Genomic DNA, 26,339 nt, shown 5'->3' on the forward strand with positions numbered 1-26,339 from the left:
GGGTTAGTGGGCATTTAGGCTGTTTCCACATTTTGGCAATTGTAAATTGAGCTGAAATGAAAAGTCTAGTGCAAGTGTCCTTATGGTGAAAGGATTTTTTTTTCTTCTAGGTATATGCCCAGTAATGGGATTGCAGGATCAAATGGGAGATCTAGCTTGAGTTCTTTGAGGGTTCTCCATACTTCCTTCCAAAAACGTTGTATTAGTTTGCATTCCCACCAGCAGTGTAAAAGTGTTCCCTTCTTTCCACATCCACGCCACCATCTGCAGTTTTGAGATGTTGTGATGTGGGCCATTATTGCTGGGGTTTGAGGATATATCAGGGTGATTTTGATTTGCATTTCTCTAATAATTAGGGACAATGAGCATTTTTTTCATAAGTTTGTTAGTCCTTCATCTGTCTTCTTTAGAGAAGGTTCTATTCATGTCTCCTGACCATTGATGTATGGGATTATTGGCTTTTTTCATGTAGATTAATTTGACTTCTCTATAGATCCTAGTTATCAAGCTTTGTTCAAATATGCAAATATCCTTTCGCATTGTGTAAATTGTCTATTTGCTTTGGTTGTTGTGTCCTTAGCTATACAGAAGCCTTTCCGTTTAATTAAGTCCCATTTGCTTATTTTTGTTGTTGTCATAATTCCCAAGTAAATCTTCTTCATAAAGTATTTCCCTAGGCTGATACCTTCAAGTGTTTTTCCTATGCTTTCCTTGAGGATCTTACCATTTCATGCCTTAAAATTAGGTCTCTTATCCATCTTGAATCAATTTTGTGAGTGGAGAAAGGTGTGGGTCCAGTCTCAGTCTTTTACAAGTGGATATTCAGTTCTCCCAGCACCATTTATTGAATAGGGATTCATTCCCCCATAGTATGTTTTTGTTTGGTTTATCAAAGATTAGATGGCTGTAAGATGTTAATTTCATTTCCTTGTTTTCTTTTTTTTCTTTATTGTTGGGGATTCATTGAGGGTACAATAGGCCAGGTTAAACTGATTGCAATTGTTAGGTAAAGTCCCTCTTGCAATCATGTCTTGCCCCCATAAAGTGTGACACACACCAAGGCCCCACCGCCCCTCCCTCCTTCCCTCTTTCTGCTTCCCCCCTATAACCATAATTGTCATGAATTGTCCTCATATCAAAATTGAGTACATACGATTCATGCTTCTCCATTCTTGTGATGCTTTACTAAGAATAATGTCTTCCACTTCCATCCAGGTCAATATGAAGGATGTAAAGTCTCCATTTTTTTTAATAGCTGAATAGTATTCCATGGTATACATATACCACAGCTTGTTAATCCATTCCTGGGTTGGTGGGCATTTAGGCTGTTTCCACATTTTGGCTATTGTAAATTGAGCTGCAATAAACAGTCTAGTACAAGTGTCCTTATGATAAAAGGATTTTTTTTCCTTCTGGGTAGATGCCCAGTAATGGGATTGCAGGATCAAATGGGAGGTCTAGCTTGAGTGCTTTGAAGTTTCTCCATACTTCTTTCCAGAAAGGTTGTACTAGTTTGCAGTCCCACCAGCAGTGTAAAAGTGTTCCCTTCTCTCCACATCCACACCAGCATCTGCAGTTTTGAGATTTTGTGATGTGGGCCATTCTCACTGGGGTTAGATGCTATCTCAGGGTTGTTTTGATTTGCATTTCCCTAATAAATACAGATGATGAACATTTTTTCATGTGTTTGTTAGCCATTCGTATGTCATCTTTAGAGAAGGTTCTATTCATGTCTCTTGCCCATTGATATATGGGATTGTTGGCTTTTTTCATGTGGATTAATTTGAGTTCTCTATAGATCCTAGTTATCAAGCTTTTGTCTGATTGAAAATATGCAAATATCCTTCCCCATTGTGTAGGTTGTCTCTTTGCTTTGGTTATTGCCTCCTTAGCTGTACAGAAGCTTTTCAGTTTAATGAAATCCCATTTGTTTATTTTTATTGTTGTTGCAATTGCCATGGCAATCTTCTTTATGTAGTCTTTCCCAAGGCCAATATCTTCGAATGTTTTTCCTATGCTTTCTTTGAGGATTTTTATTGTTTCAAGCCTTAAATTTAAGTCCTTTATCCATCTCGAATCAATTTTTGTGAGTGGGGAAAGGTGTGGGTCCAGTTTCAGTCTTTTACATGTAGACATCCAGTTCTCCCAACACCATTTATTGAATAGTGAGTCTTTCCCCCAAGGTATTTTCTTGTTTGGTTTATCGAAGATTAGGTGGTTGTCAGATGTTAGTTTCATTTCTTGGTTTTCAATTCGATTCCAAGTGTCTATGTCTCTATTTTTGTGCCAGTACCATGCTATCTTGACCACTGTGGCTTTGTAGTACAGACTAAAATCTGGTATGCTGATGCCCCCAGCTTCATTTTTATTACTAAGAACAGCCTTAGCTATCCAGGTTTTTTTTCCGGTTCCATACAAAACGCAGAATCATTTTCTCCAAATCTTGAAAGTATGATGTTAGTATTTTGATAGGAATGTCATTCAATAGTTAGATTGCTTTGGGAAGTATAGACATCTTAACAATGTTGATTTTTCCCATCCATGAGCATGGTGTGTTCTTCCATTTGTTAATATCCTCTGCTATTGCCTTTCTGAGGATTTCAAAGTTTTATTTTTTTTTATATTTATTTATTTTTATTAAACCATAGCTGTGTACATTAGTATGATCGTGGGGCACCATACACTTCGTACATAGATCGTTTGAGAGGTCCTTCACCTCCTTCATTAGGTATATTCCCAGGTATTTCATTTTCTTTGAAACTATGGTGAAGGGAGTTGTGTCTTTAATTAGCTTCTCATCTTGACTGTTATTGGTATATACAACAAAGGCTACTGACCTGTGGACATTGATTTTATATCCTGAGACATTACTGTATTTTTGGATGACTTCTAGGAGTCTTGTGGTTGAGTTTTTGGGGTTCTCTAAGTATAAGATCATTTCATCAGCAAAGAGGGAGAGTTTAACCTCCTCTGCTCCCATTTGGATTCCCTTTATTTCCTTGTCTTGTCTAATTGTATTGGCTAGAACTTCCAAGACTATGTTGAATAGTAAAGGTGACAGAGGACAACCTTGTCTGGTTCCAGTTCTAAGAGGAAAAGCTTTCAGTTTTACTCCATTCAGTAAAATATTGGCTGTGGGTTTGTCATGGACAGCTTCAATCAGTTTTAGAAATGTGCCCCCTATGCCTATACTCTTCAGTGTTCTAATTAGAAAAGGATGCTGGATTTTATCAAATGCTTTTTCTGCATCTATTGAGAGGATCATGTGATCTTTATTTTTGCCTCTGTTAATATGGTGGATAACGTTTATTGACTTGCGTATGTTAAACCAGCCTTGCATCCCTGGGATGAAGCCTACTTGATCAAGATGTATGACTTTTTTGATGATAAGCTATATAATCTATTCGGTAGAATTTTGTTGAGAATTTTTGCATCTATATTCATGAGTGAGATTGGTCTGAAATTCTCCTTTTTGTTTGCGTCTTTTCCTGGTTTTGGTATCAAGGTGATGTTTGCTTCATAGAATGTGCTGGGGAAGATTCCTTCTTCCTCAATTTTTTGGAATAATTTCTGCAGTACAGGAATAAGCTCTTCCTTGAAGGTTTGCTAGAATTCTGGTGTGAAGCCATCTGGACCAGGGCATTTTTTGGTTGGAAGATTTTTTATTGTTTTTTTGATCTCAGTGCTTGAAATTGGTCTGTTCAGGAGCTCTATTTCTTCCTGGCTAAGTCTAGGGAGGGGGTGTGATTCCAAATATTGATCCACTTCCTTCACATTGTCAAATTTCTCGGCATAGAGTTTCTGGTAGTATTCAGAGATGATCTCTTGTATCTCTGTGGGATCAGTTGTTATTTCCCCTTTATCATTTCTGATTGAGGTTACGAGAGATTTTACTTTTCTATTTCTTGTTAGTCTGGCCAATGATTTATCTATTTTATTTATTTTTTCAAAAAAACAACTCCTTGTTTCATTAATTTTCTGAATGATTCTTTTGTTTTCAATTTCATTGATCTCTGATTTGATTTTGGATATTTCTTTTCTTCTACTGGGTTTAGGCTTAGATTGTTCTTCTTTTTCCAATTCCATAAGATGGCGTGTGAGATTGTTGATGCGCTCTCTTTCTGTTTTTCAAATGTAGGCATCTAAAGTGATGAATTTTCCTCTCAAAACTGCTTTTGCCATATCCCACAGGTTTTGGTAGCTTGTGTCTTCATTGTTGTTATGCTCAAGGAAGTTAATCATTTCCTGTTTTATTTCTTCCTGCACCCATCTGTTATTCAACAGAAGATTGTTTACTTTCCATGCCTTTGTGTGGGGTCAAGCATTTTTGTTAGAATTGAGTTCCACCTTTAGTGCCTTATGGTCTGAGAAGATACAAGGTAAAATTTCAATTCTTTTGATTCTGTTGATATTTGCTTTGTGTCCCAGGATATGATCAATTTTGGAGAATGATCCATGGGGTGATGAGAAGAATGTATATTCTTTATCTTTGGGATGGAGTGTTCTATATGCGTCTATCAAGCACAGTTGTTCTAGGGTCTCATTTAAATCTCTTATATCTTTGTTTAATTTCTGTTTAGAGGATCTGTCCACCTCTGTAAGAGGAGTGTTAAATCCCCTGTTATTATGGTATTATCAGGTATCATATTGCTCAGACTGAGTAAGGTCTGTTTCAAGAATCTGGGAGCATTTAAATTGGGTGCATAAATATTTAGAATTGAAACATCTTGTTGTATTTTTCCCTTTACCAATATAAAGTGACCATCTTTGTCTTTTTTGACTTTAGTTGCTTTAAATCCACATGTATCTGAAAATAACATTGCAACTCTTCTTTTCTTCTGAATTCCATTTGCCTGAAAAATTGTCTTCTAACCCTTGACTCAGAGCTTTAATTTGTCTTTTGAAGCCAGGTGTGTTTCTTGCAGACAGCAAATGGATGGCTTGTGGTTTTTAATCCAGTCGGCCAATCTATGTCTCTTCAGTGGGGAATTCAAGCCATTAACATTTATTGAGATAATTGATAAGTGTGGTAGTATTCTATTCGTCTTATTTTGTCAGAGTCCATTGCTTAGTTTTATCTTTTGCATCAGTGTGGAGGTTAGGGTCTGTCCTTTAATTTCTGAGTTCTTACTTTGCTGCTGATCCATTGTGGTGGTCAGTGTGCAGAACAGGTTGAAGTATTTCCTTTGAGCTGGTCTTGTTGTGGCGAATTTCCTCAATGTTTGTATATCCGTAAATGATTTGATTTCTCCGTCAATTTTGAAGCTTAGCTTAGCAGGGTACAGAATTCTGGGCTTGAAATTGTTCTGTTTAAGTAGATTAAAGGTAGATGACCATTGTCTTCTTGCTTGGAAAGTTTCATTAGAGAAGTCTGCGGTCACTCTGTTGGATTTGCCCCTGTAGGTCAACTGGCGCTTACTCCTGGCAGCTTGCAGAATCTTTTCTTTTGTCTTGACTTTGGATAGATTCATCACAATGTGTCTTGGAGAAGCTCGGTTAGAGTTGAGGTGACCTGGGGTCCGATATCCCTCTGAAAGCAGTGTGTCAGAATCTTTGGTGATATTTGGGAAATTTTCTTTTATAATATTCTCTAGTATGGCTCCATTCCTCTGGGGCATTCTTCTTCCCCTCTGGGATTCCTATAACTCGTATGTTGGAACGCTTCATAAAGTCCCATAATTCTGACAGTGAACGTTCTGCTTTCTCTCTCTTCTTTTCTGCCTCTTTTACTATCTGAGTTATCTCAAGAACTTTGTCTTCTATCTCTGAAATTCTTTCTTCTACATGGTCTAACCTGTTGCTGATATTTTCCATTGCATCTTTAAATTCCCTAATTGACTGTTTCAGTTCCTTCAGCTCTGCTATATCCTTTTTTTTTTCTTTCTTTTTTTTTTTTTGTAGAGACAGAGTCTCACTGTACCGCCCTCAGGTAAAGTGCCATGGCGTCACATGGCTCACAGCAACCTCTAACTCTTGGGCTTACGCGATTCTCTTGCCTCAGTCTCCCAAGCAGCTGGGACTACAGGCGCCTGCCATAACGCCCGGCTATTTTTTTGTTGCAGTTTGGCCGGGGATGGGTTTGAACCCGCCACCCTCAGCATATGGGGCTGGTGCCCTACTCACTGAGCCACAGGCGCTGCCTGCTATATCCTTTTTATATTCGTCATATCGTTCATCTTTTATTTAATTCTGTTTTTGGATTTCCTTTTGGTTATTTTCCACTTGACTAGCAGTTTCCTTCATTGTTTCCATCATTTCTTTCATTGTTTTCATCATGTGTATTCTAAATTCCCTGTCATTCCTAACATTTCTTTATAGGTGGAATTCTCTGCATTAGCTACCTCATGGTCCCTTGGCGGAGTTGTTCTGGACTGGTTCTTCATGTTGCCTTGAGTTTTCTACTGATTCTTCCTCATGAGTGATTTCTTTTATCTGTTTCCTTGCCCTAATTTTCCTTTCACTTCTTCTTGCTCTTTAAGTTCTTGTGTCGGTTTTCCACTGTTTTTGTCCTCCTCTTTGGGTCCAGAAGTCTCTCGCTGATTCCTTGCATCCTCACATGGGTGATGATAGGCAGATCCCACCAGCCAGAGATGCCTGGAGTCCTATTTCCCCAGACTCATGGTGCCCAGATGCAGGGAAGCTGTTACTTGGGCACCATCTTGCTCACGCCCCCCATTTCCTGCTTTTCTATTTGATTCCAAATGTCTATGTCTCTATTTTTGTGCCAGTACCATGCTGTTTTGAAAACTATGGCCTTGTACTACAGCCTAAAGTCTGGCAGGCTGATGCTCCTGACTTTGTTTTTATTACTACGAACTGCCTTAGCTATATAGTGGGGGTTTCTGGTTCCACACAAAATAAAGAATTATTTTCTCCTAGTCTTGAAAGTGTGATGTTGGTATTTTAATAGGGATGGCATTGAATCGGTAGATCACTTTGGGAAGTATAGACATTTTAACAATGTTGATTCTTCCCAGCCCTGAACATGGTATGTTCTTCCATTTGTTAATATCCTCTGCTATTTCTTTCCTGAGGGTTTCATAATTTTCTTTAAAGAGGTCCTTCCCCTCTCTTGTTAGGTATATTCCTAGGTATTTTATTTTCTTTGACGCTACAGTGAAGGGGGTTGTGTCCTTAATTAGCCTCTCATCTTGGCTGTTATTGGTGTACACAAGGGCTACTGACTTGTGAGACATTACTGTGTTTTTTAATGACTTCCAGGAGTATTGTGGTTGAGACTTTGGGGTTCTCTAAGTATAAGATCATATCATCAACAAAGTAGAGCAAAGAGGGAGAGTTTGACCTCCTCTGCTCCCATTTGGATGCCCTTTATTTCCTTCTCTCTTGCCTGATTGTACTGGCTAGAATTTCCAGCACTATGTTGGTAGTAGTGGCAATAGAGGACAATCTTGTCTGGTTCCAGTTCTAAGTTGAAAACCATTCGGTTTTACTCCATTCAGTAAAATATTAGCTGTGAGTTTGTCATAGATATCTTCGATCAATTTAAGAAATGTACCACATATACCTATACTCTTCAGTAATCTAATTAGAAAGGGATGCTAGATTTTATAAAATGCTTTTCCTGCATCTATTGAGAGGATCATATGGTCTTTGTGTTTGCTTCTGTTGATATGATGAATAATGTTTCTGCACTTGCATATGTTAAACCAGCCTTGCATCCCTAGGATGAAACCTATTTGATCACGGTGTATGACTTTTTGATGATAAGCTGTTGAGAATTTTTGCATCTATATTCATTAGTGAAATTAGTCTGAAATTCTCCTTTTTACTTGGGTCTTTTCCTGGTTTTGGTATCAGGGTGATGTTTGCTTTGTAGAACGTGTTGGGGAAGATTCCTTCCTTCTCAATTTTTTGGGAATAATTTCTGCAGTATGGGAATAAGCTCTTCTTTGAAGGTTTGATAGAATTCTGGTGTGAAGCCATCCAGATGTGGGCATTTTTTTAATTGGGAGGTTTTTTTACTGTTTCTTTGATATCAGTGCTTGAAATTGGTCTGTTCAAAAGATCTATTTCTTCCTGGCTAAGTCTAGGGAGAGGGTGTGATTCCAAATATTGATCAGTTTCCTTCACATTGTCAAATTTCTGGGTGTAAAGTGTCTTGTAGTACTCAGAGATATTCTCTTGTATCTCTGTGGCATCTGTTATTTCCCCTTTATCATTTCTGATTGAGGTTACTAGAGATTTTACTTTTCTATTTCTAGTTAGTCTGGCCAAAGGTTTATCTATTTATTATTTTCAAAAAACAACTTATTTCATTAATTTTCTGAATGATTCTTTTGTTTTCAATTTCATTAATCTCTGATTTTTTTTATTAAATCATACATGGATGGAACTGGAACATATTCTTCTTAGTAAAGTATCTCAAGAATGGAAGAAAAAGTATCCCATGTACTCAGCCCTACTATGAAACTAATTTATGGCTTTCACATTAGTCTCTGATTTAATTTTGGATATTTCTTTTCTTCTGCTGGGTTTAGGCTTAGATTGTTCTTCTTTTTCTAATTCCATAAGATGGCTTGTGAATTTGTTGATGAGTTCTCTTTCTGTTTTTTGGATATAGGCATCTAAAGCAATACCTTTTCCTCTCAGGACTGCTTTTGCTGTGTCTCACAGGTTTTGGTAGCTTGTGTCTTCATTGTTGTTATGCTCAAGGAAGTTAATGATTTCCTCTTTTATTTTTTCCTGCACCCAACTGTCATTCAGCATAAAGTTGTTTAATTTCCATGCGTTTGTGTGGGGTTGAACGTTTTGTTGCAGTTGAGTTCCACATTAAATGCCTTGTGGTCTGACATGATACAAGGTGAAATTTCAATTCTTTTGACTCTCATGAGGTTTGTTTTGTGTCCTAGGATATGATCAATTTTGGAGAATGTTCCATGGGCTGATGAGAAGAATGTATATTCTTTAGCTTTGGGATGGAGAGTTCTATATATGTCTATAAAGCATAGTTGTTCTAGGGTCTCATTTAAGTCTTTGTTTAATTTCTGTTTAGAGGATCTGTCCAGCTCTGTAAGAGGAGTATTAAAGCTCCCTGTTATTATGGTGTTATAGCATATCATATTGCTCAGACTAATTAAGGTCTATTTCAAGAATCTGGGAGCATTTAAGTTGGGTACATAAAAATTCGGAATTGAAATGTCTTCTTGTTGTATTTTTCCCTTGACCGATTTGAAGTGACCATCTTTGTTTTTGTTTTTACTTTAGTTGCTTTAAATCCACGTGTATCTGAAAATAAGATTGCAACCCCTCTTTTCTTCTGAATACTGTTTGCCTGAAAAATTGTCTTCCAACCCTTAACTCTGAATTTTAATTTGTCTTTTGAGGCTAGGTGTGTTTCCTGCAGACAGCAAATGGATGGCTTATGTTTTTTTATCCAGTCTGCCAGGCCAATCCATGCCTCTTCAGTGGGGAATTCAAGCCATGAACATTTATGGAGATAACTGATAAGCATGGTAATGTTCTATTCATCTTATTTTGTAAAAGTCCATTGCTTAGTTTTATCTTTTGCATCACTGTGGAAGCTAGGTTCTGACCTTTAATTTCTGGGTGCTTACTTTGCTGGTGGTCCATTCTGATGGTCAGTGTACAGAATAGGTTGGAGTATTTCCTTTAGAGCTGATCTTATTGTGGCAAATTTCCTCAATGTTTGCATATCAGTAAAAGATTTAATTTCTCCACCAATTTTAAAGCTTAGCTTAGCAGGATACAGAATTCTGCACTGGAAATTATTTTGCTTAAGTAGATTAAAGGTAGATGACCACTGTCTTCTGGCTTGAAAAGTTTCATTAGAGAAGTCTGCAGTCACCCTGATAGTTTTGCCCCTGTAGGTCAATTGGCACTTACTCCTGGCAACTGGCAGAATCTTTTCTTTTGTCTTGACTTTGAACAAGTTCATCACACTGTGTCTTGGAGAAACTCTATTTGAGTTGAAGTAACCTGGGGTCAGATACCCTCTGAAAGGAGCTCTTTGCCACCCTGAGAAGACATGGCACCTCACCTCCACCAAATAGAATCTTTGGTGATATTTGGGAAATTTTCATTTATAATATTCTCTAGTATGGCTTCTACTCCTCTGGGGCATTCTTCTTCCCCTTCTCGGATACCCATAACTCATATGTTTGAATGCTTCATGAAGTCCCATAATTCTGTCAGTGAACGTTCTGGTTTCTCTCTCTTTTTTTCTGCCTCTTTAACTATCTGAGTTATCTCAAGCACTTTGTCCTCTACTGCTGAGATTTTTCTTCACCATCTAATTAATTACCTTTTAAAGGCTCCACTTCTTAATACTGTCACAATGGCAATTAAATTTCAACATTTTTGGTCAGGACATTCAAACCATAGCACATGGTGATGATGAATAAGGTCTTGGGAGTTTGACAAAACTGGATTTGAATCTGGACTCTGCCATTTACTTAACTAATATGTGAGTGTGAACCAGTCACTAAACCTTTTTAAAGTTTCAGTTACTTTACTTGTAAAATAGGCATAATATGGCATATTTGTCACAGGATTGTAAAGGGGACTAATGAGACACTTCTAAGGAAGGTGCCTCACACTGCTAAAATGCTAAATGAGGGTTAACTATTGTTGATATATTTTTATATTATTAATTCTCATCACTGTAAAACTCTATCCTTCTATTTTAGCCTCACAAACTCCTATTTTTTATCACATTGGAAACATAGCAATAGTCCTCCAACCAGAGCATGAATGAAAACAAGCTAAGTTCTACCATTATATTTGATAAAATTCTATAATAGTCTGTCCTTATCTGAAAGTGCAGTCATTTAAAATGAAGATTCTTTGAAATCACATTAAAAACCATGATAAGAAATTCTGCTTCTAACCATGAACATTTAATTGCAACAGGACATTCTTTTCCCACTAAACTACAAAACTAAACAAACTGTATGAAACAAACATTTTTCAGACACTGAGACAAATGAATGGAGTGAATACCTAAAGATAGCTTGGCTTCTTCCTGGAAGCAATCTCCAGTACCCAGCACAGAGAGGGAAAACAAAGCAGAGCACACTGATGTCACTGAGTAGAAGAGATAGAGAACATGGTTTGGGAAGGATGAAGAAGATGAAATATTCAGGACAAAGTATCAGAGAGAAGGGAGATTTGTACAGAAAAAGTCGCAACAATCTGCACACAGAAACCCTTATGGGTCTTTACCTTAATAATTTGTGCTTACATAGCTTGAAACTCCATGAGACTAGGCAAAGAGAGCAGGGAGACATTGGAGTTCTAACCAAACACAGTAGAGAGACTTCATTGAATGCTAAAGACAATTCACATCTAAGCACTGAAGCTACATTAAGTATTAGAATAAAGGCTACTCTAGATATGGACTGGTGAAGGAAGCAGCAAATTATAAAAGATAATCAAAAGAGAAACCAATCAATATAAATGACAGATATGCAGACATTACAAGGCAGGAACTTCAAAACAGCTTAGGAATATGTTTAAGGATTTAAAAGAAAGCATGGACGTAAGGAGGAATAAAATACATGCACACAAGGAACAAAAAGGAGCACACAGAGTTAGAAAAATACATTATCTTAAATGAAAAAGTCACTGGATAAACTAAACAGATTAGAGAACATATGAAAAAAAGTATGAAATTAAAATACAGTTCAGTCCAATGTGAGACAATATTAAAGGGTCAACATACATATGATTGAAACCCCTCAAAGGAAAGGAGAGATGCAAGGAGAGAGAATATGAAGAAATAATGTCCAAAATTTTCTAAAATGTTACATAAACTATAAGCCTACAAATATAAGAATCTTGAAGAATCTCAAGCAGATGAAAATGTAAAAAAAAAAGATACTAATGTACATTATCAACAAATTGTATAAACCAGTGATAAAAACAATTTCTTTAAAGATTCGGAAAAATGGGACATAGCACATAAAGGAAAAACAAAGATAAGAGGCCAGTTTATGATAATAACATGGTCAACTCATCAAGAGAGCATAAAAATCTTAAATATATAGGCACCTAGTAATAGCTTCAAAATACATGAAAGACAAAAACGACAGAATGTATGAATAGACAAATCTACAATTATAATTGATAAAATAAGTAGGTAGAAAATCAATGGCATATGGAAGACTTAAACAGTACTATTGACTTGAAATAAATGATATTTCCAGAATAGTACACATATGAGAAGATTACACATTGATTTCAATTGCACACAGAGCACTTACCAACACAAGCCAAATTCTGGGCCATTGGCCATTACAAAAAGTCTCAATAAATTTAAAAGGATTCAAGTCATACAAGTCATTCAAGTATGTTCTCTGGTTATAATGAAATTAAATTAGAATTCAGTATTTAACTTTGTTTTTTTTTCTTTTTATTAAATCATAGCTGTGTACATTAATATGATCATGGGGCACCATACACTTGGTTCATAGATCGTTTGACACATTTTCATCACACTAGTTAACATAGCTTTCATAGCATTTTCTTAGTTATTTTGCTAAGACCTTTACATTCCACATTTACTAGGATTCACATATACCCTTGTAAGATGCACCGCAGGTGTGGAGGGAGGGGGATTAATGGGATTACACCTGCGGTGCATCTTAACTTTGAATATATATAAAATTTAAACAACTTTTAGATAACTTCTAAATAACCCATGGGTCAAAGCAAAAATCTAAGGGGAAAACAGAAAGTACTGTGAACTAAATAAAAATTTGAAACATCACTAAAGTAGCACTTGGGGGAATTTATGGCATTAAACAACTATATTAGAATAGAATAAAGGCCTCACCTCAGTGATCTTTGTTTCCAACTTAAGAAACTAGAATACGATGAGAAAACTAAATAAAATAAGTCCTTTTGTTGAAATAGATCAATGATATTGATAAGCTTCTAGCCAGACTTATCAGGGGAAAAAAGACATGAACTAACAACATTAAAGAAAATGAAAAGTTGTATCACTAAAGGTTTTACAGTTATAACAATGATAATAACTTTTATGTATAACTTCATGCCTATAAATTCAGAAAATGGACAAATTTTATGACATAAATCACCAAAGTTCACTTAAGAAGGAATAAACTGCCATTAATCTGAAAGTAAAAAAGAGGAAATAAACTGAATAGCTTTAAGTCTACTCTATCAACAATAGACTTTTTAGCTAAAAGCATCCCACAAAGAAAACTATAGACTCAGATGGCTTCACTGATGAATTTTGCCAAACATACAATGAAGAAACAATACTAATTCTATACAAACCTTTCCCAAAAAATAGAAAAGGAAGGAACACATCCTAACTCATTCTATAAGATTAGCATTACCTTGATATAAAAACCAGACATTACAACAAAACTATGTATGTAATGAAACTTCACAATGTATGCCCATGAATATGTACAATTATTACTTATTAATTTAAATGAAGAGACTGAACAGAAAAACAAAAACTATAGGTCAATATACAATTTTTAGGAATAGAGGCTGGTTTATCACTACGAAATCAAAAATGTTAGTAAACTAAAAAGAAAAATACACAATAATCTCTATAAATACATAAAAACCATTAGACAAAATCCAACATCCATTCTTGACAAAAACTCTAAGCAAACTTGGAACAGAAAGGAATTTCTTCAACCTGAAAAAGGTCATTCACAAAAAACCTACAGCTAACATTATACTTAGAGGTAAAAGAGCTGTTTTCTCTCTAAGATAAGAATAAGACATTTGCTGTCATGACTTCTATTCAACATTTTACTAGGATAGAGTTCTAGATAGTGCAAAAAGGCAAGAAAACCAAACAAGAGGAATCCAGATTAGAAAGGAAGATGAAATGCTAATCATGTTCAGATGATACAATTGACATAATTGATAATAATCATCCATGGAGAAAATCTAAGAGAAACAATACAAAAGCTCCTAAACTGTAGGTTGGGTATCCCTTATCTGAGATACTTGGGACCAGAAGTGTTTGGAATTTCAGATTTTTTCAGATGTTGGAATATATGCATATACATAATGAGTTATCTTGGAAATGGGACCCAAGGCTAAACACAAATTAATTTGTTTCATACAAGGTCTGACAATTAAGTTTATGAACTCATCCTAGAAAAAGTGCCACACACCTCATTGCTGGAACAACTGGCTATCCACGAATCTCAACCCTTATACCTCACACCATATACAACTGTTACGTCAAAGTGGTTCATAAACCTAGAGTAATAGCTAAAACTACAATTACAGAAGAAAATATAAAGAACATCTTCAAAAATTTGAAGGTGAAGTTTTCTTAGGTCCCAAAACTCATGAACCATGAAAGAAAAAAATAGTAAACTGAACTACAACTAAATTAAAGGCTTCTGCTCTTTGAAGGATTCGATCAAGCATATAAAATAGAAAGTTACAGGCTGGGAGAAAATATTTGCAATATGTATATTCGGCAAAGGAATTGTATCCAGAATATATAAAGCATCCCTATAATTTAATACAAAGAAGATATACACCTCAGTAAAAAAGAAATATAGGTACAAGATCTTAAGAGATACTTCAACGAAGATACACAAGATATCCATGAAGTTTGTGTGCAATTTAAAATAGTGTCTATAAAGTTCGTGTGCAATTTAAAATAGTTGACTAGTTTAAATTGGACATGAACTTTATGGACACCCTGTATAATACAAATGGCCAATAAGCACATTTTCAGTCATCAGGCAAATACAGATTAAAATCACAAGACATACCATCACATACCCACTATAATAGATAATATAATGAGATGACCTGGCAAGGGCATGGAAAAGCTGTGATTCTCATGTTATTGGTAGTAATGTAAAATAGTGTAACCACTGTGGAAAACAGTTTAGCAGTTTCTTAATGACCTACCAACTGCACTCCCAGTTATTTATACAAGAGAAATAACAATATATATATCCACTCAAAAGATTTCGAAGCAAATAGTCAAAAAGCAGCTTTACTCAGCCCCAAACTGGAAACAATCCCTATTTCTATCAACAGAAAAATAGATTTAAAAACTGAGGTATGCATGTAATGGAGTATTACTCCCCAATAAGAAAGAACTATTGCTACACACAACAGATGCAGGATGAATCTCAAAATGCAAGGTAAATACATTTTATCTCCCTTGATTTCTTTCATCCATCAGATCTGCTCTGTGTAATACTTCCCACTCTGGCACAATCTGCCCATAAAGTCTTCCTCCTCTAGGTTGTAGGCTAATTAGTGTTGCTGAGAGATATCACTTCAGTATGTTGATGAGTATTGTTAACAAACTCCTTGCATCCAGGCTCAGCTGGGCCCTTGAGATAGCCTAGCAATTTCTTCTATCTCTTTTAAATTCTTCAAGGTATTATTACAAATCCTCTTATCTTGGTATTCTCTACCAGCACTCCTACTCTCAGTGGTTGGTTCTGTCTCCCACTTCACCAAGAAAATCAGGCTATCAGCTGAGAGACCCCTGGTTCCTCCTTCTGCTAATAGGCCCTGCTCTGTCTGTACCTTGCCTTACCTTTGCTCTCAGTGGATGAGGGACCCACCCTCCACCTACTGCCTAGCGATGTTTCCACTGCATCAAGCAGATCCTTTTCCTGTCTCTTAGTTCTTTCTTGCAGCCAAAAAAAGACGCTGAAATCCCTCCCATCTTAAACTTCACCACTACTCCACACGCCTCTCCACTTAGGAAATGCTCTCTCCTCTTCCCACTCTAGCCAGCTTCTTTAAAATTAACCTGTATTTACTTTCCCCACTCCTCATCATTCCCTCAACAGCCTACTACAATCTGGCTTCTATCCCCACTGCAACACTAAAATTGCTCCGGCCAAGGTCCCCACTGATTTCCATGTTGCCAAATTCCATGGACATCACAGTTATTCCCTCATTTGGCTTCTGTATTGCATTTGACACCATAGAAAATCTTTTCTCTTTCAGCTTCTATGACAACATTCTCTGTGGTAATTCACCTATTTCTCTCTCCCCATCCTGGTTCCTCTCTCTCTGCCCATCCTTTCTTTAAATGTAGGTGTTCCTCAAAGATCCTCACCTCGACTATCTTCCTTTTCATCATAGGCCTTTAATGTCTTTTCTTTAAGCAATCGTATATATTTCCATGGTTTTCATCTGTTGCCTACATGATGAAGATTCCCAAATCTTTTCTGTTTCATTCAGATCTTGCTCCTAAGTTTTATACTAAAATATCTAACTTATCAACATTTATATTTCAAAGGTTTCTCACATGCAACATATTCAAAACTCATTTATCCTGCCTGACCCACTTACCCTTTGATAATGTCTATTAGAACAAAATACATAACACCACTATCCAACTAGTCAGATGAAGCAAAAATGTGAGAATTTCCCACCATTTTTTCCGTAAGCCCTCTACAACAAGTCTTAACGAGTGAATCTCCTTAATAGTTCTATTTAGCCCCTCTCCTCCATCCAGGACTTCTGCCAAAGCTTGAATTTGGGCACTTATCTCAGGGTAGACCACTGAAACTTCCTAGCTGGTTTCCTTCTTATACAGCCTCCTTCACAACCCCACCTGACTGGTCTTACTAAAATATAAATCTGATGGCTTGGCACCTGTAGCTCAAGCAGCTAAGGCGCCAGTCACATACACCAGAGGTGGCAGGTTCAAATCCGGCCTGGGGCCCACCAAACAACAATGACAACTACAACCAAAAAATTGCCAGGAGTTGTGGCAGGCACCTGTAATCCCAGCTACTTGGCAGGCTGAGGCAAGAGAATTTCTTAAGCCCAAGAGTTGGAGGTTGCTGTGAGCTGTGACGCCACAGCACACTACCCAGGGCGACAGCTTGAGACTGTCTCAAAAAACAAAACAAAACAAAACAAAACAAACAAACAACAACAAAAATATGTGTATATATATATATATATATATATATATATAAATCTGATTGTGCAACTCCAGTGCCTCCCAGTGCCTACAGAATAAAGCTCAAACATCTTAGCACTGCACACAGGGTATTCATAACCTAACTGGTGCATCTCTCATCCTCCCCACACCATTAGCTCCAACAAAACCAAGCAACATGAACTTTCCTGAACAGACTATGCTAATAATTCACTGCTTCGTGACTTCGCACATACTTTTCCCTTACTGCCAATGACCTATGCAGCCACGTCCATTTGTGAATTCCTCATCTTGTCACAGTGGAATTTGTTACTTTCCCTTCTGTACTACAGCAGGGAGTGTTTATATTTTTATATCTGTTACATTGTGTATTAGTTTCCTATTGCTGCTGTAACAAATTACAGGACCTTTGTAGCTTAAAACACCACAAAGTTATTCTCTTAAGAGTTTTTGAGGTCATAAATGTGTGATGAGTCTTTTGGGCTTAATATCAAGGTGTTGGAACAGTTGGTTCCTTCTGGAGGTTCAAGGGGAGAATTTCAGGCTGCTGACATTCCTTGGCTCATGGGCACATAACTCCAATCTTTGGTTCACATTGTCTTCTCCTATAGTCAAATCTCCTTCTGCTTCCATTTTATACCTTCAGAGTAAACTGAACCCAACTCATTAATTCAGGACAGTCTCCCCATCGCAAGATCCTTAATTTAATCACATCTGAAAAGTCCTCTTTACCATGTAAGGTAAAATATTCATGGCTCTGGGATTAGGATATGAACATTTCTTGGGGTTGGGGTAGCATTAGTCAGCCTTCCACATACTGTAACAATAATCATTTATTTAAATGCATGCCTCCCTGACTATACTGTGACCTCCTTTGAGGCAGGTTCATTTTCGTCATCATCTTTTTTTTTTTTTTGAGACAGAGTCTCTCTCTGTCAACCTGGGTAGAGTGCCATGGTATCACAGCTCACAGCAACCTCAAAGGAGGTTGCCCCAGCCCCCTGAGAAGCTGGGACTATAGGTGCCCACCACCACACCTGGCTAATTTTGTAACTTTTAGTAGAGAAGGTGGTCTCATTGTTGTACAAAATGGTCTCAGACTCCAGACCTCAGGTAATCCACCCACTTTGGCCTCCCAGAGTACTAGGAATACAGGCACAAGCCACCATACCTGGCCATTTTTGCCTTAACATCTGACATATAATAAGAAGTTAATAAATGTCTGTTGAATAAACCTAACAAAGGATTCATACTGGAAAGTAAGAAACAGGACTGGCCAAGTAATATGGGTCTAGATACCTACTGCTGGAAAATCAAACATCAGGATTTTAATTCAATTCTAAAGCAAGAGGGCAAAAGGGTGAACTATTATTATGTGTTCCCAAGATTAGGAAAAATGATGAGATTCTTAATTAAGAAAAATAAAAATGGTAGTAGTTAGCAGAATAAATTAGGAGTATGTTAAGACTAGAGAATAGTCAATAAGATTCTTACAGTAGTTTGGCATGAGATGATCAGGGCCTAAATGAGGCACTGGTAACTGGGAATAGGGAGAGAGAGAGAGAGAAAGATATAAGATTCTTATCATTAAAAATGATAAAATAAATTAGTACCATAATAGCAATATTAGTGATACTAATCCATATATGTTGGTTACCATTTAAACAATGAATATTACTGAGGAGATCCATCTGATCACATCCTCTTCCTAATACTGTTTTTAATTTTTCTTAATTTAATTTTTTTTTCTCTTTTTTGTTGTAGAGACAGAGTCTCACTTTATCGCCCTCGTTAGAGTGCCATGGCCTTACACAGCTCACAGCAACCTCCAACTCCTGGGCTTAAGCGATTCTCTTGCCTCAGCCTCCCAAGTAGCTGGGACTACAGTCGCCCGCCACAACGCCCGGCTATTTTTTGGTTGCAGTTCGGCCGGGGCCGTGTTTGAACCCGCCAAGCTCGGCATATGGGGCTGGCACCTTACCGACTGAGCCACAGGCGCCGCCCTTAATTTAACTTTCCTTATTGTTGGGGATTCATTGAGGATATAATAAACCAGGTTACACTGATTGCATTTTTTAGGTAATATCCCTCTTGCAATCATGTCTTGCCCCCAGAAGGTGTGGCACACACCAAGGCCCTAGCCCCCTCCCCCCTTTCCTCTCTCTGCTCTTCTTTTCCCCACCCCTCCCTCCTCCTTTCTCTCTCTGCTCTCCCCTTCCCCCACCCCCACCATGACCTTAATTATCATTAATTGTCCTCATATCAAAATTGAGTACATAGGATTCATGCTTCTCCATTCTTGTGATGCTTTACTAAGAATAATGTCTTCCACTTCCATCCAGGTTAATACGAAGGATGTAAAGTCTCCATTTTCTTAATACCTGAATAGTATTTCATGGTAAACATATACCACAGCTTGTTAATCCATTCCTGGGTTGGTGGGCATTTAGGCTGTTTCCACATTTTGGCGATTGTCACTTGAGCTGCAATAAACAGTCTAGTACAAGTGTCCTTATGATAAAAGGATTTTTTCCCTTCTGGGTAGATGCCCAGTAATGGGATTGCAGGATCAAATGGGAGGTCTAGCTTGAGTGCATTGAGGTTTCTCCATACTTCCTTCCAGAAAGGTTGTACTAGTTTGCAGTCCCACCAGCAGTGTAAAAGTGTTCCCTTCTCTCCACATCCACGCCAGCATCTGCAGTTTTCAGACTTTGTAATGTGGGCCATTCTTGCTGGGGTTAGATGGTATCTCAGGGTGGTTTTGATTTGCATTTCTCTAATAGATAGGGATTTTTTCTCTAACTTCTCTATTTTTTCTCTAATAGATAGAATTTTTTCATATGTTTATTAACGATTCGTCTGTCTTCATTAGAGAAGGTTCTATGCATGTCTCTTGCCCATTGATATCTGGGATTGTTGGCTTTTTTCTCATGTGGATTAAATTGAGTTCTCTATAGATCCTAGTTATCAAGCTTTTGTCTGATTCAAAATATGAAACTAACCTTTCCCATTGTGTAGGTTGTCTCTTTGCTTTGGTTGTTGTCTCCTTAGCTGTACAGAAGCTTTTCACTTTAATGAAGTCCCATTTGTTTATTCTTGTTGTTGCAATTGCCACAGCCGTCTTCTTCATGAAGTCTTTCCCCTGGCTAATATCTTCCAGTGTTTTTCCTATGCTTTGAGGATTTTTATTGTTTCATGCCTTAAATTTAAGTCCTTTATCCATCTTGAATCAATTTTTGTGAGTGGGGAAAGGTGTGGGTCCAGTTTCAGTTTTTTACATGTGGATATCTAGTTCTCCCAACACCATTTATTGAATAGAGAGTCTTTCCCCCAAGGTATATTCTTGTTTGGTTTATCAAAGATTAGGTGGTTGTAAGATGTTAGTTTCATTTCCTGGTTTTCAATTCGATTCCAAGTGCCTATGTCTCTGTTTTTGTGCCAGTACCATGCTGTCTTGACCACTATGGCTTTGTAGTACAGCCTAAAATGTGGTATGGTGATGCCCCCACTTTTACTTTTATTACTAAGAACTGCCTTAGCTACATGGGTTTTTTTCTGGTTCCATACAAAACGCAGAATCATTTTTTTCCAAATCTTGAAAGTACAATGTTGGTATTTTAATAGGAATGGCATTGAATAGGTAGATTGCTTTGGGAAGTATAGACATTTTAACAATGTTGATTCTTCCAATCCATGAGCATGGCATGTTCTTCCATTTGTTAATATCCTCTGCTATTTCCTTTCTGAGGATTTCATAATTTTCTTTATAAAGGTCCTTCACTTCCTTCATTAGCTATATTCCTAGCCATTTCATTTTCTTTGAAACTATGGTGAAGGGAGTTGTGTCCTTAATTAGCTTCTCATCTTGATTGTTATTGGCGTATACAAAGGCTACTGCTTGTGGACATTGATTTTATATCCTAAAACACTACTGTATTTTTTTATGACTTCCAGGAGTCTTGAGGTTGAGTCTGTGGGATTCTCTAAGTATAAGATCATGTCGTCACCAAACAAAAAGAGTTTGACCTACTCCACTTCCATTTGGATTCCCTTTATTTCCTTGTCTTGCCCAATTGTATTGGCTTGCAGCACTATGTTGAATAGTAAAGGTGACAGAGGACAACCTTGTCTGGTTCCAGTTCTAAGAGGAAAAGCTTTCAGTTTTACTCCATTCAGTAAAATATTAGCTGTGGGTTTGTCATAGATAGCTTCAATCAGTTTTAGAAATGTGCCACCTATGCCTATACTCTTCAGTGTTCTAATTAGAAAAGGATGCTGGATTTTATCAAATGCTTTTTCTGCATCTATCGAGAGGATCATATGATATTTACTTTTGCCTCTGTCAATATGGTGGATAATGTTTATGGACTTGCGTATGTTAAACCAGCCTTGCATCCCTGGGATGAAACCTGCTTGATCATGATGTATGACTTTTTTGATGATACGTTGTAATCTATTGGCTAGGATTTTGTTGAGAATTTTTGCATCTGTATTCTTCAGTGAAATTGGTCTGAAATTCTCCTTTTTAGTTGGGTCTTTTCCTGGTTTTGGTATCAGGGTTATGTTTGCTTCATAGAACGTGTTGGGGAAGATTCCTTCCTCCTCAATTTTTTGGAATAATTTCTGCAGTACAGGAATAAGCTCTTCCTTGAAGGTTTGATAGAATTCTGGAGTGAAGCCATCTGGACCAGGGCATTTTTCGGTTGGAAGCTTTTTTATTGTTTCTTTAATCTCAGTGCTTGAAATTGGTCTGTTCAGGAGCTCTATTTCTTCCTGGCTAAGTCTAGGGAGAGGGTGTGATTCCAATTGTTGATCCATTTCCTTCACATTATCAAATTTCTGTGCATAGAGTTTCTGGTAGTATTCAGAGATGATCTCTTGTATCTCTGTGGGATCAGTTGTTATTTCCCATTTATCATTTCTGATTGAGAGTTACTAGTGAATTTACTTTTCTATTTCTAGTTACTCTGGCCAATGGTTTATCTATTTTATGTATTTTTTTTTTTTCAAAAAAACAACTCCATGTTTCATTAATTTTCTGAATGATTCTTTTATTTTCAATTTCATTCATCTCTGATTTGATTTTTGGAGATTTCTTTTCTTTTACTGAGTTTAGGCTTAGATTGTTCTTCTTTTTCTAATTCCATAAGATGGCTTGTGAGTTTGTTGATGTGTTCTCTTTCTGTTTTTCGAATGTAGGCATCTAAAGTGATAAATTTTCCTCTCAAAACTGCTTTTGCCGTATCCCACAGGTTTTGGTAGCTTGTGTCTTCATTGTTTTTATGCTCAAGAAAGTTAATGATTTCCTGTTTTATTTCTTCTTGCACCCATCTGTTACTCAACAGAAGGTTGTTTAATTTCCATGTCTTTATGTGGGGTCGAGCGTTTTTGTTAGAGTTGAGTTCCACCTTTAGTGCCTTATGGTCTGAGAAGATACAAGGTAAAATTTCAATTCTTTTGATTCTGTTGATATTTGTTTTGTGTCCCAGGATATGATCAATTTGGGAGAATGTTCCCGGGGGTGATGAGAAGAATGTATATTCTTTATCTTGGGATAGAGTTTCTATATGCATCTATCAAGCACAGTTGTTCTAGGGTCTCATTTAAATCTCTTATACCTTTGTTTAATTTCTGTTTAGAGGATCTGTCCAGCTCTGTAAGAGGAGTGTTAAAATCCCCTGTTATTATGGTATTATCGGATATCATATTGCTCAGACTAAGGTCTATTTCAAGAATCTGGGAGCATTTAAATTGTGTGCATAAATTTTTAGAATTGAAACGTCTTCTTGTTGTATTTTTCCCTTGACCAATCTAAAGTGGCCATCTTTGTCTTTTTTGGCTTTAGTTGCTTTAAATCCACATGTATCTGAAAATAAGATTGCAACTCCTCTTTTCTTCTGAATTCCATTTGCCTGAAAAATTGTCTTCCAACCCTTGACTCGGAGCTTTAATTTGTCTTTTGAAGCCAGGTGTGTTTCTGACAGATAGCAAATGGATGGCTTATGTTTTTTAATACAGTCAGCCAATCTATGTCTCTTCAGTGGGGAATACAAGCCATTAACATTTATTGAGATAATTGATAAGTGTGGTAGTATTCTATTCATCTTATTTTGTGAGAGTCCATTGCTTAGTGTTATCTTTTGCATCACTGGGGAAATTAGGTTCTGTCCTTTAATTTCTGAGTTTTTACTTTGTTGCTGATCCATTGTGATGGTCAGTGTGTATAACAGGTTGAAGTATTTCCTGGAGAGCTGGTCTTGTGGCAAATTTCCTCAATGTTCATATATCAGTAAAGGATTTGATTTCTCCATCAATTTTAAAGCTTAGCTCAGCAGGGTACAGAATTCTGGGCTGGAAATTGTTCTGTTTAAGTAGATTAAAGGTAGATGACCATTGTCTTCTTGCTTGGAAAGTTTCATTAGAGAAGTCTGCGGTCACTCTGATGGATTTGCCCCTGTAGGTCAACTGGTGCTTATTCCTGGCAGAGTGAAGAATCTTTTCTTTTGTCTTGACTTTGGACAGGTTCATCACAATGTGTCTTGGAGAAGCTCGGTTAGAGTTGAGGCGACCTGGGGTCCGATATCCCTCTGAAAGCAGTGTGTCAGAATCTTTGGTGATATTTGTGAAATTTTCATTTATAATATTCTCTAGTATGGCTTCCATTCCTCTGTGGCATTCTTCTTCCCCTTCTGGGATTCCTATAACTCGTATGTTGGAACATTTCATAAAGTCCCATAATTCTGACAGTGAACGTTCTGCTTTCTCTCTCTTCTTTTCTGCCTCTTTAACTATCTGAGTTATCTCAAGAACTCTGTCCTCTACCTCTGAAATTCTTTCTTCTGCATGGTCTAACCTGTTGCTGATACTTTCCACTGCATCTTTAAGTTCCCTAATTGACTGCTTCGGTTCCTTCAGCTCCGCTATATCCTTTTCGTATTCTTTATATCGTTCATCTCTTATTTGATTCAGTTTTTGGATTTCCTTTTGGTTATTTTCCACTTTATTAGCAGTTTCCTTCACTGTTTCCATCATTTCCTTCATTGTTTTCATCATGTGTATTCTAAATTCCCTTTCTGGCATTCCTAACATTTCTTTATAGGTGGGATCCTCTGCAGTAGCTACCTCATGGTCCCTTGGAGGGGTTGCTCTGGACTGGTTCTTTATGTTGCTTGGAGTTTTCTGCTGATTCTTCCTCATGAGTGATTTCTTTTATCTGTTTCCTTGTCCTAATTTTCCTTTCACTTCCTCTTGCTCTTTAAGTTCTTGTGCCTGTAGACTAAGGTTTAGATGAGTCCTTTTGGTACAGGAGCAGAATGATGAGAAGGTTGAAGAGCAAGAAGGCATAAAAGAAAGAATGAACGAAAAGAAAGTAGAGAAAGGAGAGGGGGTGGGTAAAAGGAAATATTGACAAAAATAAGAGAGGCACAGAAAGAGGGAGACAGAGCAATATAGGTGTACAGTAGGGTACTTTGAAAAAAAACCCAACCTCTGGGGGTGCCTGTTTGGATGGTTCCCTTGAGGTCAGCAGCTCTTTGCTAACCTGATTGGACACAGTACCCCACCTCCACCAAGTAGAGAGGAAAGACAAAAATGCTATAAATCAAACCAAAACAAGCAAACAGAAAACTTTATGGGATAAAAATAGGGTGAAAAACCAAATAATAGGGGTAGAAACAGTAGCAAAAATGAAGTTGTAATTATTGAAAAAGGCAGCAATGGGAAATTGTATTTAAACTAGAGAAATGGAGAAAGAAAAGAGAAAAAACGAAAAGAAAAAATCTGTACGGAAAAGGTTGAAATTAAAAAACAAAACAACAGGGCGGCGCCTGTGGCTCAGTCGGTAAGGCGCCGGCCCCATATACCGAGGGTGGCGGGTTCAAACCCGGCCCCGGCTGAACTGCAACCAAGAAATAGCTGGGCGTTGTGGCGGGCGCCTGTAGTCCCAGCTACTGGGGAGGCTGAGGCAAGAGAATCGCTTAAGCCCAGGAGTTGGAGGTTGCTGTGAGCTGTGTGATGCCATGGCACTCTACTGAGGGCCATAAAGTGAGACTCTGTCACTACAAAAAATGAAAAACAAACAAACAAACAACAACAACAACAAAAAAAAAAACAACCAAAAACAAAGCAGTATATATATCTTGTTGAATATTGTCTGGGCAACAGGTGGTCTTCTGGGTATGAGATGTTAATCACAGTGCTGATACAACTGGAGGCCTCCACTGATTTTTCAAACCACACAGGGTAGAGACCCTCAATCTCTCTTCAGCCCTATTAAAAGGCACTTTAAACTTCTAAAGTTGGCTAAGCAGAAGCTTTCCCAGGAAAGTGCTTGTCACTGGGATCCCTGCTGAAGTGGCTATCCCCTTACCCAGTGTGCCAAAACTGGTCTCACTCTGCCCCTGAGGGTTAAGGCTGTAAGGCAGCTCAGTCCCCATCTTTAGGCTGCTCAGTCACTAGGTTACCAGCTCCTGCCTGATCCTTGCTCTGCAAACCTGAGAGCAGAGCTTGCTGGGGGCAGTTCTCTCACAATAGCTCCCTGCGGCCCAGAGCCAAACACTATTAGCTCCGTCCGGCTCAGCGGCTCAGTCTGGGGCCCTTGACAATGCCCAAAGTTCTCCGCACTCCTGCTCAAGCTCTCCCCAAAGCAGTTCAACTGAGTGCCAAGTCCAAAAACACCGAAACAGTTCACAGGTAAGGCCTTTCTGGTTTGCAGTCTCGCTGCTGCTGTACTTATAGCTGCCAGTGGGATTAGAGGGATTGAACACACGCGACCACTTGCCAGTTTTCCACTGTTTTTGTCCTCCTCTTGGGGTCCAGAAGTCTCTCGCTGACACCCTGTATCCTCAAAGGGATGATTATAGGCAAATACCACCAGCCAGAGATACCTGGAGTCTTATCTCCCCAGACTCACCGTGCCCAGTTGCAGGGAAGCTGTTACTCGGCCGCCATCTTGCTCTCACATCCCCTAATACTGTTTTTTAAACTCACTTTATTTTCAAAGAAATATTCTGGCTTTTACTTTAACGTACAGATTGATAACATGTTCACCAAAACTCATTTGGACATTCAATATTACTCTACACAATCTATTTAAGTAACATGTAAAATCCTAATATCATGGAAACAAATATGCAACATGGACTAATCCAATATTCTAAATCAAATCATGGGTCTCTTCAATCTATGAGTATGATTTTTCAGATAGAATTTGATTGTAAAAACTTATTTTGGGGGGCAGCGCCTGTGGCTCAGTGCGTAGGGCGCCGGCCCCATATGCTGAGGGTGGTGGGTTCAAACCCAGCCCCGGCCAAACTGCAACAAAAAAATAGCTGGGCATTGTGGCGGGCGCCTGTAGTCCCAGCTGCTTGGGAGGCTGAGGCAAGAGAATCGCGTAAGCCCAAGAGTTAGAGGTTGCTGTGAGCCGTGTGAC

General features: G+C 37.8%; 1 protein-coding gene across 9 annotated transcripts in view; it reads right to left on the bottom strand.

Annotated features, from left to right (window-relative positions):
* CASK (calcium/calmodulin dependent serine protein kinase) overlaps positions 1-26,339 on the bottom strand; it is a 507,330-nt gene that overhangs the window by 348,650 nt on the left and 132,341 nt on the right. The gene's annotated exons all lie outside the window — the stretch shown is intronic.

The sequence above is a fragment of the Nycticebus coucang genome, chromosome X, assembly GCF_027406575.1.
Source record: "Nycticebus coucang isolate mNycCou1 chromosome X, mNycCou1.pri, whole genome shotgun sequence".
Lineage (NCBI taxonomy): Eukaryota > Metazoa > Chordata > Mammalia > Primates > Lorisidae > Nycticebus > Nycticebus coucang.